Below are 19,898 nucleotides of genomic sequence, written 5' to 3'. Positions count from 1 at the left end.
GGTAAAGAAATGGAGCATGGAGGATGAAGATATGGAGAGGGAGGAGGCACCATAGGTGCCAAATAACCATCACCTGGCAAGGTAATTATCGTCCTTAATGACATACCTGGTCTTAAATTTGGCTTCCATTTTTTAATGATAATGTTCAACAAATATTAAGAAAAAAAAACTCATAAAAAAACAGAAAAAACTCATTTTTTTTTCTCCAGTGGATATTTTTCCCCTCGTGAGTTGTCTACCCACGAGACTCTTCATGTATATTATTTTTTAATCCTCTCCAGTTTTATTAATGTTCACAGAGGGGAAAAAAATCTTTTTTTTTTCAGTGGTAAATTGCGATCAGGTTTTTTTTTTTTTTAAGTGGGAGGAGGAGGAGGAGGCCATTTTCTCATCGTCAGTGACTTTTCTCTCTTCCTTTCACATTTACCTTTATTATTTAATGGTTTTTTTTTATCTTTATCTTTATCTAGCGTATCTTGTATCTCTTTTTTTGTGCGCCCACCATCGCCAAGTAACTGTCCCGCAGATATCTTTTTTTCTTTTCGTGGGAGGATGAGGGAGGGAGGGTGATGTGACTCTCTCTCTCTCTCTCTCTCTCTCTCTCTCTCTCTCTCTCTCTCTCTCTCTCTCTCTCTCTCTCTCTCTCTCACCCCCCAGCCCTGCTCAACTCTTTTCTCTCCCCTGACACTTCCCATCGCTTCCTTAATAGCCTTATTTCAACTTCCATTTCCCCTGTCTTTTACTCTCCTCTTCTGGAGTGTCACCGCGACCTCTCGAGGAGGAGCACCTCACACACACACACACACACCCAACTCCTCCTCCTCTCCCTCCCGCTTCTCGAGGAGGAGCAACTCACACCCTCCCCTTCCCCCCCTCCCCCTCCCGCTTCTCGAGGAGGAGCACCTCACACACACACACACACACACCCCTCCCCCCTCCCGCTTCTCGAGGAGGAGCAACTCACAAACCCCCCTCCTCCTCCTCCTTGCCTCCTCCTCCTCCTCCTCCTCCTCCTCCTCCTCCTCCTCCTCCTCCTCCTCCTCCTCCTTCTTTCCCTCCCCCTCCTTCCCATCACTGGGGCCATTTTCTCCCCGCCCAGGGGGGGAGTTGGGGGAAGTGGGAGGAGGGGATGGTTGTGGGGCTGGGGGAGGAGTCAGAGTCAGAGAGAGAGAGAGGTGAAGGAGGGGGGGGAAAGAAATGTCAGCTCTGATTCAGTATACATTTTTGGTGCTCCTTGTGTGTCGGGGGGGGGGGGGGGGGGGGGTTGCGTTGTGGGGGGGAGGGGGGTTCGTCCCCAGTGTGTGAAAAAGATCCTTTCTCACACACACGAGAAGAGATTTTCTCATAGATTGGTCATTATCTCTCTCTCTCTCTCTCTCTCTCTCTCTCTCTCTCTCTCTCTCTTTCTCTTTCTCTCAGCAGTGGAAATCTTCTGTTTATGGATAGATAGATAGATAGGTTGATTGATAGATAGATAGATAGTTAGAGTGATTGATGGAGATAGATAAATAGATGCATGGATAGATAGGTAGATAGATAGATAGATAGGTGGATAGGTAGATAGATAGATAGGTTCATTGATAGATAGATATAGATAATTAGAGTGATTGATAGAGATAGATAAATAGATAGATGGATTGATAGGTAGATAGATAGATAGATAGATAGATAGGTAGGTAGATAGATAGATAGATGAACAGACAGATAGATGGTTAGAGATCATCAACGTATCTGCTCAGAAAACGTTTGAACGCTTCGCCGCAACGTTTTGGCCACAACAGCTGACGACGTCCGAGTGTGTGTGTGTGTGGTGGTGTAGAGCTGCTCCCCTTGGCGGGATGAAAGTGCCATGAGTCTCCGTCTGGCCCGGTGACAGGAGCAGAAACGGTGGGAATCCCTGTAAGTCGTGGCGGAACTCTGGACCCAACGCCCCGCGTCCAGAGAAATGGGGCAACCAGAGTGAAGTTGAAATGTGACCCCAACCTTACACCTCCAGGGGAGGTCAACCTTACAGCTCCCGGGAGGTCAACCTTACACTTCCGGGGAGGTCAACCTTACACCTCCGGGGAGGTCAACCTTACAGCTCCGGGGAGGTCGACCTTACAGCTCCGGGGAGGTCAACCTCACAGCTCCCGGGAGGTCAACCTTACACCTCGACGATTCACGTGAACTGGATGTAAACAACCCGGAGATAAAGACCAAGTGTTGTGTCCTTCGCTGCCACGAACGACTTCAGGGGCCCGGCTCTCAGGCCTGGCCCCCTCCTGCAGGAGCAAGAGACTCCCTCCCTCCTTCCTTCCCTCACCGCTGCACTTAATGCCACGACGTTAGAGACTGAGGAGACACTGAGAGCTCACTGCAGCAGGGGTCTTCCCAACTGCCAGCCAGAGACGCCTCGAGACAGCGTCTTTGTCATGCAGACGGGGCGGCGGCATCATTACCGGAAAAGAAAGACACTGGGCTTCTGTCTTGTGTGGTGCTGGGGGGAAGGTGGTCTTGATATCAGACCAGAGGGAGAGGACGCACCCAGACCAGAGGGAGAGGACACATGCAGTCCAGAGGGAGAGGACGCACCCAGACCAGAGGGAGAGGACACAGGCAGACTAGAGGGAGAGGACACAGGCAGACTAGAGGGAGAGGACGCAGCCAGACCAGAGGGAGAGGACGCAGCCACACCAGAGGGAAAGGACAAAGCCAGACCAGAGGGAGAGGACACAGGCAGACCAGAGGGAGAGGACGCAGCCAGACCAGAGGGAGAGGACACAGGCAGACTAGAGGGAGAGGACGCACCCAGACCAGAGGGAGAGGACACAGGCAAACTAGAGGGAGAGGACAAGGCAGGACCAGAGGGAGAGGACGCAGCCAGACCAGAGGGCGAGGACACAGCCAAACCAGAGGAGGACGACGCAGCTCACGAAGGCTTGGAAGGGACCAAAGGAGGAGCCAGAAGCAAACTGAAGCAGTTACAGGCGTGGGAGTAGGAAATATCTGGAATACAAGAGGAGGAAGATCACCAGACTTCCTCTGCAGGTCGTACATGAGGTGAAAACAGCTCAGGAATCAGTGAGCGGATGCAGGTGGCCCCTCCGTCAGTACATTGTGTATCACTGTACCGCTGGCATGTCGTGTGCGAGACAGCGTTTGGGGAACAAGAGAATTTTTAACCTTATTCGAAACTGGCAGTTCCTATAAACCAGGCTTTTGAGATGTAACTCCTCCCTTCGCAGGTTAAGGGTGGCAAGCGAGTTATCTTTGCCCGTTTCACCTCTGATCATTACCCCACGTTTTTTCAAGACTAAGTGTACAGTCACAGGCTCACATATTCGACAGAGCTCTTGTGTATTGGGAACCTTCGTGACGTATGCATAAGCTGGACGGTTTTCTTTCGATACGTGACATCACAGAGAACGGACCCTGTCAGCAGGACGTAAACAAGAAAACCATTCTCTCAGCAGCGTCCAGCATCGTTCTGCATTTGTTATTTTAACTTCTCTTCCATCAAAAAACCTGAATTTACTTAGGTTTAGATTCATTCTCTTCTATAGTTAGTCCAGACGTCGTTGGAGGTAAAGCCACTGTATGATTACGAATACAAAGATCACGAGCGTTTCGTGAGTGTTCGATGCATATATACACACACGCGTCAGCCACTGTGGAAGTTGTCCCGCCTTATGGATGGACCGATACACCGGGTATTGGCAGCCCTCTCTGGAGGTGGGTGTTTTTCGCCAGCGCTCGTGGCAGCAGCTCCGGCCTCGCTCTCCCCACCACACCTGGCGAACCGTGTGTGTTATTACTTTGTTTGTGTGCAGAGGTTGATGGTAGCTCCTCCTACACTCGAAGGGGGCCTTCACCGCTCTCCCACCCCCTTTTTACCCTTGTATTATAATGGTGTAGGTGTTTTTGAATTTTACATTGGTGGACGCATTTACTCCCCTCTCAGCCTAGCCAACTCCAAGAGTCCACAACGATATTGAGGATATACTCCTACACGTCTCTCTCTCTCTCTCTCTCTCTCTCTCTCTCTCTCTCTCTCTCTCGCTTAGCTTTGATCTCCGTCTTGCGTTCAAAGCTAATGGCCTATGATTTATATCATCGTCTCGTCATGTGACCTTTTGGGCATTCGTGTGTGTTGATCACTTCTCGTCTTATGCCTCTTTCATCCAGCCTCCTTCATGCAATATAGGCAGATCGATGTCTTACCCTCTCTCTCTCTCTCTCTCTCTCTCTCTCTCTCTCTCTCTCTCTCTCTCTCTCTCTCTCTCTCTCTCTCTCTCTCTCTGTGTGCTTCATTCCACCCATATCTCATATACCATTCTCGTTGCCTTCCTCTGAACCCTCGCCAGCCAGCAGGTCTGTTTGCCCCTTCTGGTGAGCAGCAACAGCAGCTGCTGCAGGGAGTCGCTGATAGCTTGAAAAAAAAAAATTGAATAAATGCTGAGCGGAATTACATTTTCTCGTCAAGTGAAACTCCTTTTTTTTTCTTCTTCTTCTTCTTACTAGACAACCCAGTCGTGGGCCAATCAAGCCTCCTGGTGCCCGTCTTTCTCACGTAGACTCCTGTAGTGGAGGGAGCAATAGACTGTCGTGAACCATACACACCTCGTATGGAAGTTCCGAGAAATCTCTTCCACGAACTTTAGGACACATGCGACGTTGACTGGTTGTGTATATTCGTGTGTGCCTTCCCTCCAGATGCTCCTCCCTCACTGTGAAAAGCTCAGTGGAGTCACACACACACACACACACACACACACACACACACACACACACACACACACACACACACATACAGACGACACAAGAGAAGCAGCACAAACAGAGCTGTAAGACGTGCCACAGAGACAAGAGGAGGGTACACAGAACCATAACCACAGAACGCGCCAGAGAATTCGTATTCGACCTTAGGGTCGAGGTCGACACACTTGTATGTACGGCTGGGGAGGAAAGAGAGAGAGAGAGAGAGAGAGAGAGAGAGAGAGAGAGAGAGAGAGAGAGAGAGAGAGAGAGAGGATGCACCCCAGGTCGTGGCTTTAGGCTTCCCCCAGCCCCTGCGTCACACACACACACACACACACACACACACACACCTCACGCCCTGGGCCATTGACCAATTTCCTGCGAGTAATAGGCTGGAGCAGGAGGAGGGTGGTAGGGTGAGGTGGGAGAGAAGACGCAGGGTCGGCTAAACCTACGTTATGACCAGGCTTACCGCCAGCGGACATAGAAAATGGTGTTTCCCGTTCTCTACAAATAGAACCAAGTCGGCCGAGATATGAAGCTAATGGCCTCCACTCCCCTCCTCCTCCTCCTCCTCCTCCTCCTCCTCCTCCTCCTCCTCTCCTCCTCCCTCTCACAGCCTCTCTTTTGGCTATGGCCGATGGTGAGTGATGATGATGATGATGATAATAAGCGTATCATGTAATAAAGTAAAAGTAAAAAAGAAGAGTTGAAATACGAAATGGGTCTTGGCAGGATGCGTGCGCCTCTCTCTCTCTCTCTCTCTCTCTCTCTCTCTCTCTCTCTCTCTCTCTCTCTCTCTCTCTCTCTCTCTCTCTCTATCTATCTATCTATCTATCTATCTATCAACCTCCCTCCCTCCCTCCCTCCCTCCCTCCCTCCCTCTCTCTCTCTCTCTCTCTCTCTCTCTCTCTCTCTCTCTCTCTCTCTCTCTCTCTCTCTCTCTCTCTATCTATCTATCTATCTATCTATCTATCTATCTATCTCCCTCCCTCCCTCCCTCCCTCCCTCCCTCCCTCCCTCTCTCTCTCTCTCTCTCTCTCTCTCTCTCTCTCTCTCTCTCTCTCTCTCTCTCTCTCTCTCGCGTGCACATTCCTGCCATGCCTTTCATCAACTGCAAAGGGGTGCATGTCGTCTCATCGTTGTTCCAACCGTGAAAGAATTTTATATGAGTTACCCCCCTCCCACCAAAAAAAATTTCAGATGACATTTTTTATTTTTTGGCTTCGTTTTCTTCGCTGTTCCATGGCAGTGGGATGACGACTTTCCCAGGATGATGGTCGACTGTAATTCACTCGTTTGACCCCCCATCCTACGGGAAGAACCATAGAGAAGGGAAGAAGATAGATAGTTCAAGAGTAATCGACTGGTGGTTATCAATTGACCTTGTCTGTCTTATAAACGACCCTTGACAGTTGTTAAGCTCTAAAGACCAAATTACCAACCATCCTTTCCTCCAGACAAGACGGGATTGGTAGTTTAGATTACTATACTCGTTTCCTTTTCAGTTTCCCCATATATATATTCCTATGAGTCCACGGGGAAAATGAAACACGAAAAGTTCCCAAGTGCACTTTCGTGTAATAATCACATCATCAGGGGAGACACAAGAGAGAAATATAAGTCAGTTGATATATATATATATATATATATATATATATATATATATATATATATATATATATATATATATGTAGATGTGTGTGTGTGTGTGTGTGTGTGTGTGTGTAATGTATCATGGCTAGAAATGTAATTGAATGGGGAAATGCAATTGCCTCATCCGGGCTTCTGTTTTGGAATATAATCCATGAAAATACACGATTACATTATTTTCTTCCATACCTCTTGTTTGGTCATTGAAATTGCATGCGTTCGTGATAGCAATTTCCCTCATACCAAATGATATTCAGTATGAACAACAGTGACTCTACTGCATTTGAATTAGAAAATACGTCCTGGATTTAGAATTAGGAAACGCGTCTAAAATTTGCAAACAGCATTTTTCCCAGTTTTCTAAAAGAGATAAAGAGAATATTTATGGTCTTAGTGTACATCACATTAACTTCAGGTGTTGTTTACGTCGTCCTTGTGTGGGGGGTGGGGGGGGAGGATAGAAAACAAGAGGTGGTTCCCTGCTGTGAAAACTTGGATCCTGTTTAAATTGGTTTGCCTTCATAATTCATGTGTTTGTGTGATTACCATTTTGTGTTTTACACTTGTGTTTACCACGTCCTTTTAACCTTGTGTGTCTGTACCATGTCCTTACTCCTGTGTATGTATATATGTGCCATGTCCTTGCTCCTATGTATGTATATATGTACCATGTCCTTGCTCCTATGTATGTATATATGTACCATGTCCTTACTCCTATGTATGTATATATGTCCCATGTCCTTACTCCTTGGTATGTATATGTGTACCATGTCCATACTCCTTTGTATGTATATATGTATGCATATATGTATATATGTATATATGTACCATACATACTCCTTTGTATGTATATATGTACCGTGTCCTTACTCCTTTGTATGTATGTACACACACACACACACACACACACACGCACACACACACACACACACACACACATACCATAGCCTATGTGTGTGTGTGTGTGTGTGTGTGTGTGTGTGTGTGTCTAAGGTTACTACGCGAATGAAAAGTCGTCAGTTAACGAAACATAGTAGTCTCGTCAAAAGTTTGTCGCTTCGAAAAAGTCCATCCTGCCCCTGCTGCTGAGCGCAGTGCAGCCTAAGAGTCGCAGGAGGTGGTTCCCTGCCCTGGCGAGGGGGGGGGGGGGGGGGGGGGGGTGTTTCTGGTACACTACCAAGACCCTTTCTGAAGGGGGTGTAGGGATGATGTTTACCAAATGGCGTCCTAGCTTCGTCTCTTCGATGTATATCAACTGACTGTTATGTTTCTCTCTTGTGTCTCCCCTGATGATGTGATCATTACACGAAAGTGCACTTGGGAACTTATCGTGTTTCATTTTCCCCATGGACTCATAGGAATATATATATATATATATATATATATATATATATATATATATATATATATATATATATATATATATATATATATATATACCTCACCTTTACCTCCACAAACATAAGAATCGTCCTGGAAATCTGGATCCACCTGCTTAGCTTCCTAAAAATGTTTTCCCTGCTCGAATACCCCGATTTTTTTCCCTCCCTCATTCGTGGAGAGAATAAATTTCCCTCGTGAGGGAGGAGGAGGAGGGAGGGAGGGAAGGAGGGAGGAAGGGAGTGAGGGAGGGAGGAGGAGGAGGAGGGAGGAGGAGGGAGCCAAGCAGGTGCACCCCACCAGCAATATCCAACGCCTCAAAAAACCACGACTCTCCCAGCTGCTTGGGGCGCCACCACCACCTGCCCCCTCGTCCACTGGGGTCAGGTGGGGGTGGTGATGGGGTCCCACCCTGACATATTGGGGTCACGCTAATCACCTTGGGTGAGTCGTTTAGCAGCCGTGACCTCATTCGAAGTGATTGGAGGTCAGTGTGATTCAGTCCAGGTCGTGATGGATTTCAGCGGGTTCTGAAGTGGTGATGATGCGCGTCTCGTTTTGTCTCTCTCTCTCTCTCTCTCTCTCTCTCTCTCTCTCTCTCTCTCTCTCTCTCTCTCTCTCTCTCTCTCTCTCTCTCTCTCTCTCTCTCGTAGTTTGGCAGTTAAAGATGATCTTGAACCAAGTGGTTGTTCCAGCACTAACTGGCAGTTTACGCGTTGATCATGACGGTACGGCCTTTGTCGACGATGGCTAGGCCATGGTACACGCGCTCAGTACCGTTGTGCTCAGGTACCGTACCATCGTATGCTCAAAAGTTGTACCGTTATGCTCAGAGGTCGTACCGTCGTGCTTAAGGGTCGTACCTTCGTGCTCAAAGGTCGCATCGTTATCCTCAGAGGTCGTACCGTTATGCTCAGAGGTCGTACCGTCGTGCTTAAGGATCGTACCGTCGTGCTCAAGGGTCGTACCGTCGTGCTCAAGGGTCGTATCGTCGTGTTCAAGGGTCGTACCGTCGTGCTCAAGGGTCGTCCTGATGTACTTCATTTTTTGTTGAGATTATTTTATGATTACATTTCCGTACCGATTACATTCTCTTTTGCCAAAGAAAATATTACAATTCTTCTGATCCCGATATATATATATATATATATATATATATATATATATATATATATATATATATATATATGTATGTATATACATGTGTATGGGGGTGGGTTGGTCCATTTCTTTCGTCTGTTTCCTTGCGCTACCTCGTAAACGCGGGAGACAGCGACAAAGCAAAATAACAATAATGATAATAATGATAATAATATATATATATATATATATATATATATATATATATATATATATATATATATATATGGCGAGTTCTTTTTCACCTTCCAGCACTTCATTATGAAGAAATAAGAGCCACAGTTTCGGCTCGACCCCCCACCGCTGGAGAATGTCTGCCACTGGGGAAAAGGGTCTCTCTTACTTTTCTCCAGTGGAGGGAAATGGAGAGACGTGCATTATCTAGTTCCCAGGGGTCTGAAACATTTTGGGCGACGCTGATGTGGTTTGAAATTTTTCACATTTCCTTTGTTGCACACTCACACACACACACGCACACACACACACACACACACACACACACACACACACACACACACACACACACTGTATATAGTCCCTTTTTCGTACCTGATCTCCGTTTCTCGCTTTAAGGAGATAGCGCCCAGAAAGAGACGACAGTGTCTTAGAATGAAAAAAAAAATCGAAACTCGACTCCTACCTCTTTTGCTACTTTTCAAAGCACTAATACAGAAGGGGAGGTTCAGAAATACATAAAGGGGAGGATTTATCCAGCATTCTCTCTGGTTTATCCCGAAGGACGACACGTGATCTTGAAACCACTGTATTCCACCCATCGCCTTCCCTCAGGTCACAGGCAAGGCTCAGGTCAGCAGACGAGCGCTGCCGACCCTCCTTGACCTCTCCTGTGTCTCAGCGACGCCTCAGCGTTATGAGCACAGATCAGCTGAGGTACAGGCAAGGGTCAGGTCAGCAGACGAGCGCTGCTGACCCTCCTTGACCTCTCCTGTGTCTCAGCGACGCCTCAGCGGTATGAGCACAGATCAGCTGAGGTAACGTCTGGATGCTGGGGGGCGAGACTGGGTTGATTTGCTGGGTGAAGGCGGTCCTCCACTCCCAGACACCCCTTCCCATTCAAGGGGATGGGCGGGGATGGGGAATATATATGGGGTGATGGGGTATATATGGGAGGGGGAATGTATGATAGCGTATCTGAGATTAACGCTACCTTGCTAACGCGGGAAATGGCGAATAGTATGAAAAAAAAACTTTATTTTTCTTTTTTTTTTTTGAGGTAATTCTGTGTGTGTGTGGAGGAGGGTCGGATGGGTGGGTGTCATCGTAATATAATTATGTAATTATGTGATTAAGTCATCATAATATAATTATGTAATTATATGATTAAGTCATCGTAATATAATTATGTAATTATGTGATTAAGTCATCGTAATATAATTATGTAATTATATGATTATGTCATCGTAATATAATTATGTAATTATATGATTAAGTCATCGTAATATGATTATGTAATTATATGATTATCCCTGGGGATAGGGGAGAAAGAATACTTCCCACGTATTCCCTTCGTGTCGTAGAAGGCGACTAAAAGGGGAGGGAGCGGGGGGCTGGAAATTCTCCCCTCCCATTATTTTTTTTAATTTTCCAAAAGAAGGAACAGAGAAGGGGGCCAGGTGAGGATATTCCCTCAAAGGCCCAGTTCTCTGTTCTTAATGCTGCCTCGCTAACGCGGGAAATGGCGAATAGTTTGAAAGAAAAAAAAGAAAAAGATGATTAAGTCATCGTAATATAGTTATGTAATTATATGATTAAGTCATCGTAATATAATCATATGATTATGTAATATAATTGTAGTTTGTATAATGTAATTACGTTGCACCCGCCGTACGCTCATGGTTAAGGTATAGGAGCAACATGTATATGAAGGTGGAATCGTACTTCAGTAGGCGTCCATACAGTTTTATTTAACATATAATTTTTTTTCTATACATGTGGCACGACATGTTTCGTGAAGACAGTCCACCTCATCATCAGGTGATGCCAGTACTTAGCAAAGTTATTTAAATCCCAACATCACACTTGATTCCCGCCGTCCAACACCAATCCCTCTAGGCCAAGCACTGTCTGCTATGTCTGGTCGTAACCGTTGTAAGGGAGAGTGATTAAGGGGGGGGTCAGGTGGCGGGGGTTGACCTGGTTAGCTGGGAGTGTCAAGAGCAAATTTTTGATGTTTTTGTGTTTTATCAATTCTCTCATAATGATTTGGTTAATGCTAGACGTAACGTCATTGAATCTAAATTGCTAATATCAAGAGCTATAATTTGTCCCCAGGTAATTTTAAAGCCCATCCTAGCATTAACCATATCCTCATATATATGTATATGTATATATATATATATATATATATATATATATATATATATATATATATATATATATATATAGTCTACCCTGTAAATGTAGTAGGAAAACGGAAGATGTCATAACGTCTCAAAGAAAACGTGTTGTATACACACATTATTCCGTCATCGATCAGTCATTTCCCATTCATTATCATGATCATCCATGTGCCCATTTTTCTCTGCTGATTCCTTACCTACATTGAAAAGGAAAAGAAAGAAATCTACTCAAATGTATTTTTCTCTCGCGTTAATGGTTCATTTGGTATTGTTGTCTTGGTTTGGTGCTGGGGTTGGCCTGGGTGCCTGCCACACGAGCGGCAAAACCCCAAATGAAGAGTTTCGGGTTTTGGTGAATTTGCATGACTAACGAGAAATTAACACAAGGTAATTAACATAATGTATTCGGGAGGATGAACATTAGCGGGGAAGAGATACGCATTGGGGGTAGGGGGGGAGTGAAAAAGAAAAACACACACACACACACACGCACACGCACACATATATATATCTTTTTATACTATTCGCCATTTCCCGCATTAGCGAGGTAGCGTTAAGAACAGAGGACTGGGCCTTAGAGGGAATATCCCCACCTGGCCCCTTTCTCTGTTCCTTCTTTTGGAAAAAAAAAAAAGAAAAAACGAGAGGGGAGGATTTCCAGCCACCCGCTCCCTCTGCTTTTAGTCGCCTTCTACGACACGCAGGGAATACGTAGGAAGTATTCTTTCTCCCCTGTATATATATGTATGTATGTATGACTTCCCTCTAGTTAACCTCACTCACGTACACCCAATCCCGTCATACCGTTACTTCGATAAGTTATCGTCTTAGACCCCCGTCCGTCATTGACCATTGCCACCACAATAAACCTAGCTCGCCTCACTCCCCTCTCCTCCACATTCATCTTCAGTCTTCACCACGCCGAAGTAAATATATTCCACACCTCCGCTCTTTGCACCTTACGAGCCGAAGCTGATATTGCCAAACTTTTCTCTTTTTTTATTTATTTTCCATCACTCGCAACAGTATAGGTTGATAGTCTCCTAAAAGTGAGGCAATATCTGAACTAATGTCTTGTATCTCTCTTTCCCAGAGGGTTGTCTGAATGACCCATCACCGACCTACCTACCCAGCCTTGCAAGAGTGTCTCTCGATATCTCTCCCGACCATCCCGTCGTTTGGGCCGTAAGTACTACTTAAATAAGTGTAAAGAAACTGTCGTACAACCCCCTTATCCCTCCTCCATGTCCTTGCCTTTTTGCGAGATAAGCTACTGGTTCGTTGCGTCTCTGCCTTCGACATGAGGGTTTGGGTTGTAATCCGCGAAGGAAAGTGGCCCCGTAAATGTCTATCATTGTTTAGCCATACTGGAACTGAGGAAATATCTTTTAGCCATATTGGAACTGAGGAAATATCCGGGCCACTCAAGTCCTCTCGTTGTGTTCGTAAGCGTTCGGTTGTAAGGAGGGGGAGGGGGCCACCTTCCGTTCCACCGTTCACAGTTTATACTCGAATCTCAAAGTGCCTTAAAAACACAACAAAGGAGGGAGACGCGATAGGTTTTATTGCGTTTCTAACCTGATCTTCGGCTTTTATGAATATTGAGAAGGCTCGTATGGATACGGTTGTATAACTAGGGTTTTATAGGAAAAAAAAAAAAAACTTATTTAGATACTTTCAAGATTTGTTAAAGAATATCGGTATATTTTATTGTGACGCGCTGCAATCATTTTCTTCCCTCATACCTTCTCTTCGACGGCAGCTGATGTGAACTAACAGTAGCGTACCACGCGGTATATGAACTTCCCATTATTTCTCCTATTAAGCCAAGTCTGGCCATATGTCGTAATTCCAGCGAAGGAACTGGAAATTTTTCCATGTCTTTGGTTCTCCCGCCCAACACGCTGGCTTCGACTCCACCTTTCTCCCCCAAGAGACACTGTAGCACAGTCGAAACCTCCCAGTCTAGCACAGTCGAAACCTCCCAGTCTACTACTGTCTATGTCCTCCGTACCTCCTCCTCCTCTTGTGGTCAGTGTAGCTCAATCGAACCCTCAGTCTACTGTTTATGTCCTCCCTTACACCTCCTCCTGTGGTCAGTGTAGCACAGTCGAACCTCCCAGTCTACAGTCTGTGTCCTCCCTCACACCTCCTGTGGTCAGTGTAGCTCAGTCGAACCCACCAGTCTACTACTGTCTATGTCCTCCGTACCTCCTCCTCCTCTTGTGGTCAGTGTAGCTCAATCGAACCCTCAGTCTACTGTTTATGTCCTCCCTTACACCTCCTCCTGTGGTCAGTGTAGCACAGTCGAACCTCCCAGTCTACAGTCTGTCTCCTCCCTCACACCTCCTCCTGTGGTCAGTGTAGCTCAGTCGAACCCTCAGTCTACTGTCTGTCTCCTACCCCACACCTCCTCCTCCTCCTGTGGTCAGTGTAACCCGGTCATCCAAATCTCAGACGATTCCCTCCTGTTGCTCCGTCAGAGGTCGGACCCTGGATGGTCCGCTTGTGGTGTGCAGCAGGTCACGTCCTGCACGAAGAAGGCCATCATTACAGCCTTCCATTGCTCCACTCAGTGGCTGAGTTGCCCTACGTACGTCTTGTCCATAGTGCCGGCCACTCCCCAAGTCCGCGATCGTGATCTCGACCTTAAGGTTTTAAAGTTTTCGAGCAGAGGTTATACACCTCCCAGCCTTGCTACTACCCATCTCCGTCAGGGTTATGAGTGACCCATTGGTTCGTAAGTTGCTGGCTTCCCTTACGTACGTTAGGATGATGACCTTATCCACGTAGGATGATCCTCTTATCTTCGTGGCATGATATCCTTATCTACGTGAGGGAGGGGAGACTGTCTTATCTTCGTGGGAGATTCATTTTTATCTGTAGATTGATGCCCTGATCTAAGTACGAGCCTGGGGACTGGTAGGAGGCGTGAAGCCTTTCTTTAAAGTGTGTGACCTCTCGTGCTAGTGGCATGCTGCCCCCTATGTAGGTGGGTGACTCATACTAGTGGCATGCTGCCATTATTAAGGGTGAGTGGCTCATGCTAGTGGCATGCTGCCCCCTGTGTAGGTGGGTGACTCATACTAGTGGCATGCTGCCATTATTAAGGGTGAGTGGCTCATGCTAGTGGCATGCTGTCCTTATACACTCATGCTCATGGCCCTTATGAAGGTGGGTAAACATTACTAATGGCATGCTGCCCTTTTTGACATTGGGGTACAGTAGCGGCGAGACATCTCAGTAGCATGTTGCACTTATATACGTGGGGTATGCTGCTCTTATGTACATGGGGTATGCTGCACTTATGTACATGGGGTATGCTGCCCTTATAGACGTGGGGTATGCTGCTCTTATGTACATGGGGTATGCTGCACTTATGTACGTGAGGTATGCTGCCCTTATATACGTGGGGTATGCTGCACTTATATACGTGGGGTATGCTGCTCTTATATACGTGGGGTATGCTGCTCTTATATACGTGGGGTATGCTGCACTTATATACGTGGGGTATGCTGCCCCTATATAAGTGGGGTATGCTGCCCTTATATACGTGGGGTATGCTGCCCTTATATACGTGGGGTATGCTGCACTTATGTACGTGGGGTATGCTGCCCCTATATAAGTGGGGTATGCTGCCCTTATATACCTGGGGTATGCTGCCCTTATATACCTGGGGTATGCTGCCCTTATATACGTGGGGTATGCTGCACTTATGTACGTGGGGTATGCTGCTCTTATATACGTGGGGTATGCTGCCCTTATATACGTGGGGTATGCTGCACTTATGTACGTGAGGTATGCTGCCCTTATATACGTGGGGTATGCTGCACTTATATACGTGGGGTATGCTGCACTTATGTACATGGGGTATGCTGCCCTTATATACGTGGGGTATGCTGCCCTTATATACGTGGGGTATGCTGCCTTTATGTACGTGAGGTATGCTGCCCTTATATACGTGGGGTATGCTGCCCTTATAGACGTGGGGTATGCTGCACTTATAGACGTGGGGTATGCTGCCCTTATAGACGTGGGGTGTGCTGCTCTTATGTACGTGGGGTATGCTGCCCTTATGTACATGGGGTATGCTGCACTTATGTACATGGGGTATGCTGCCCTTATAGACGTGGGGTATGCTGCTCTTATGTACGTGGGGTATGCTGCCCTTATGTACATGGGGTATGCTGCCCTTATATACGTGGTGTATGCTGCACTTATAAGTGGCTCAATACCAGTGGTATGTTGCTCCTATGTACGTGGGATATACTAGTGGTATACTTCCTTAATGAATGTAAATGACTTTTCATACCACTGCTATACTTCCCTTATATTAGCGAGTGACTGGTGACACTATGGGTATAAATGCCTTTATAAAACCTTTAGGGGTATACTAGTGGTATACTTCCTTAAGAAAATGGGATGAACTTCGTATGTCAGTGACGTGCACTGGTTTTAAACACGTAGGCAACCCCTCTTCTGTAAGTGAATCTCATTTTCTTTACTCCCATTTTCCAAGCATCCGTTTTCTCTCGCCTTAAAGACACGGCTGTGCCGTGCTGCTGGAGACACACACACAGACACACACACACACACACACACACACACACACACACACACACACACACACACACACACACACACGATTCTTTAAGAATACACCAACAGTGTTATGATTGTATCTTGGAGACTCGGGCAGACGTGTTTGGAGAGGAGGAGTTTTCCCCGAACTTCTCTTGATGTAAAGGTAAAGAAAAGATAAATATGTGTGTTGTGAGATGGCACTGGATTTGGCAAGGGTTGTCACAGAGCAGGGACGCTTACAAGCTGTCATGAGACGGAGGTGAAAAGCTTACAGGTGTTGTCAAGAGGTGGAAAAGCTTACAGGTGCTGTCAAGAGGTGAAAAGCTTACAGGTGCTGTCAGGATATGAAAAGCTTACAATGTTGTCAGAGGGAGGTCAAAGGCTTGTTAGGTGTTGTCAGAGGGAGGTCAAAAGCTTGCAAGCTGTTTCAATTACATCGAGCGAAGCAAGTCGATAGAAGTCGCCTTAAAGACAGAGAGAATAAGATAAACATATACATACGACCCGGAGAGAGAGAGAGAGAGAGAGAGAGAGAGAGAGAGAGAGAGAGAGAGAGAGAGAGAGAGAGAGAGAGAGAGAGATAATGAATAACCAGAACTTCTCCACCCAAGTCTGGAGGAGAAGAGAGAGAAAAAAATGGGAAATTAATTTCGAAGTTTTCTAATTATGATTCCCAAATTCCGTTATGGTCCTCTCTCACCTTTTTTTTCAAGGGGGGAGGGGACCCGAATTATAATAGAGAGAGAGAGAGAGAGAGAGAGAGAGAGAGAGAGAGAGAGAGAGAGAGAGAGAGAGAGAGACTGGAAGTTAGTCCAGGACTCCACCACAAGTATATATTATTTCTTCATGGACTGGAGAGGGGAGAGATTGGCTGGTGAATTTTCGTTTTATGATGATGGTTTATTTGTGCATTTATGCATCTGTTACCCCATATGGAAGCTGTGTTTGGTCTGTTTACGTTCATTCTTATGTACACAATATATGAATGGAAATGCGAGTATAAGCAAGGTTATATTAGGACTAGTAGTGAATAGAGACAGATTACGTGGGGTGCAAGTCTGGATGGAGAGAAATTGGAGGAAGTGGAGTGTTTTGAATATACCTGGGAGTGATTATGGAAGCGAAGGGTTAACCATGGGCGGTGAAGTAAGCCATAGGGTGGATAAGGGGGCAGTGGTCCTGGGAGCACTGAGAAATGTGTAGAAATAGAGGTCTCTGTCTTCAAGGGCAAAGATGGGTATGTTTGATGGTGTAGTAGCCCCGTCGGTGCTGTATGATAGCAAGGCGTGAGCCATAGACAAAAACGTGAAGAATAGGGTGAATGTGTTAGAAATGAAATGTCTGAGGACGATACGTGGTGTAAGGAGGGTTGGTCATGATAGGGTAAGAGCGAAGTGCGTTTGTAAGAGTTGTATGTACGAGAGAGCTAAGGAGGATGGGCTGAAATGGTTTGGACGTATGGAGAGGATGAGTGAAGACAAGATGACTAAAATGGTATACATGTCAGAAGTGGAGGGGACAAGGAAAAGGGGGGAAAACCAAAGAGGAGATGGAAGGATGGAGTGAGAGATGTTGTGGACTTTTAGGGCCTGAACATACAGGTGGCTTGCAAGGGATAGAAAGAATTGGGGCAATGTGATATACGGGAAACGACGCGCCGTCGGTAGGTTGAACCAGGGAATATGAAGCAGTTAAGGGGGATAACCACGGAAAGAGTCTGTAGGGCCTCTTTGTGAGTAAGGAGCTGTGAGGTCAGTGCATTATACACAACAACTAGAGAATGCATGTGAGCGAACGAGGCCATTTTTTACGTCTATTCCAGACGCTACCACTCCTTGCACAGGAAATGGCCACCCATGTATGAAAGAAAGAGGGAGGGAGGGAGAAAAAGGGTCATGTATACAAGTGGAGGTAGGGAGATTACCCTGCGTGTGCCTCGACAATTAGCACTTTTCCCACCTCGAGTACACTATAAGATCAACAACGAGGAAAAATGCTAATGGGGTGTAAATCCTTGAGGGACGACATAGCCTCCAGTAGCAGACTTGAGGAGCATTATGAAGAGCATCAACTCCAGCCAAATCCCTTCTGACACTCCCTCCTGCATACCATCTACTTGACTGAACATTATTCTTCATATATATATATATATATATAGATAGATAGATAGATAGATAGATAGATAGATAGATAGATAGATATAGATAAACAGATAGATAGGTGAATAGATAAATAGATAGATAAAGAGACAGATAGATAGATATATAGATAGGATGTACGACGAAGTCCTGTAACCTATTGGCGAATGTAATGTACGAGACCGAGACCACATGGTTGTCGAGACCTCGTGTCTCTCGGGTGGGTAAGGTCTCTCTTAAAGTCTCGAGAGATGTCCACTCGTGGTCTCTCACTGGCCCGCAGAGACGATGTCTCTCGACTGTCAGAGTGAAACAAGGCAGTTAGGCAGTTACCTGTCAGGTGTAGGGCCACTCAAGAGGAGTTGGTCAATACCCGCGCATGTCGTCCGCTGTGATAGATATGCTATCTCTCTCTCTCTCTCTCTCTCTCTCTCTCTCTCTCTCTCTCTCTCTCTCTCTCTCTCTCTCTCTCTAGGCAGTGCTAAGGCCAGACCACCTCGATTTGGACCACGGGTCTGTGTGGTCTGTGTATCATACATAACTCTCTCTCTCTCTCTCTCTCTCTCTCTCTCTCTCTCTCTCTCTCTCTCTCTCTCTCTCTCTCTCATTATAACGAAATTCCTATCGATTCCTTGCCTGATAGGATTCGAACCCTGGCCTAAACGTCGTGTTGGTCGCCTGAGCACCACGACCCCACCTAGACCACAACCCGACGAAAGTACCTCAAAAAATGCCAGTAATTATCCCTCCAAAAATGCCCGTAATTATCCCTCCAAAAATGCCCGTAATTATCCCTCCAAAATGCCCGTAATTATCCTTCCAAAATGCCCGCAAATATCCCTTCAAAAATGCCCATAATTATCCCTCCAAAAATGCCCGTAATTATCCCTCCAAAAGAAATTGAGAATTTTTTGTATTTCTTGCAGGGTTAGGGTAAAGAGACTTATCTCCCATTTTCTTTTCTTCGTGTTCAGTCCATCTTTCGGGTAAGAGACTATCTCCCATTTTCTTTCCTTGGTGTTCAGTCCATCTCTCGGGTAAAGAGAATTATCTCCCATTTTCTTTTCTTGGTGTTCAGTCCATCTTAAGGGTAAAGAGACTTATCTCCCATTTTCTTCGTGTTCAGTCCCATCTCCCTCCTTCTTGTGATTGGATGAGAAGTCGCGAACTCCCAAGCTATCTCTAGGTGTTGACCTCAATTGCCCATCGCAATTCAGCTTCTTTAAAAACGATATTTATCTTTGAATCGCTAAATTTTTTTGACTGACTTATTTTGATCTGTTATGGAGGTCAGATTGCCCCCATGAGCCAGAATGAAAAGAGATCTGACACGAGTTTGGGAGTTGATTTGACTCCGCCTTTGAAGGGATGGGATAAAGAGAGTCTTTAGAGTAGAGATTGGCAGTTTATCCTCGTCATTAACAAGGCTGCTGTAGTGCCCCGGATGTTGTTTGGCATCCCGGAGTTACCGCTCGACTGTGGTTGGTCTACACTGATTGGTGTTGGACGGCGGGAACCAAGTGTGATGTTGGGATTTGAATGACATTGTTAAGTACTGGCATCACCTGATGATGAGGTGGATTGTCTCCACGTAACATGTCGTGCTGTATGAACACCTACTGAAAGGCTATTTCACCTTCATAACTATCATTACGAACTAGTGATCATATATATATATATATATATATATATATATATATATATATATATATATATATATATATATATATATATATATATATATTCCTATGAGTCCACGGGGAAATGAAACCCGATAAGTTCCCAAGTGCACTTTCGTGTAATAATCACATCATCAGGGGAGACACAAGAAAGAAAAATAACAAGTCAGTTGATATACACCGAAGAGACGTAGCTAGGACGCCATGTGTGTGTGTGTGTGTGT

The 19,898-nt window shown here is 45.9% G+C and overlaps 1 protein-coding gene across 1 annotated transcript in view; it reads left to right on the top strand.

Moving 5' to 3' along the window:
* Positions 1-19,898, top strand: part of LOC139767326 (uncharacterized) — a 206,833-nt gene that overhangs the window by 58,706 nt on the left and 128,229 nt on the right. Inside the window, exon 2 of the mRNA XM_071696625.1 lies at positions 12,367-12,458. The gene's annotated coding sequence lies outside the window, so the exon portion shown is untranslated. The remainder of the gene's footprint in view (positions 1-12,366; positions 12,459-19,898) is intronic.

The sequence above is a fragment of the Panulirus ornatus genome, chromosome 59 (genome assembly GCF_036320965.1).
Source record: "Panulirus ornatus isolate Po-2019 chromosome 59, ASM3632096v1, whole genome shotgun sequence".
Taxonomy (NCBI): Eukaryota; Metazoa; Arthropoda; class Malacostraca; order Decapoda; family Palinuridae; genus Panulirus; species Panulirus ornatus.
The sequence above is the reverse complement of the archived record's forward strand: the minus strand, read 5'-3'. Positions and strand labels throughout refer to the sequence as shown.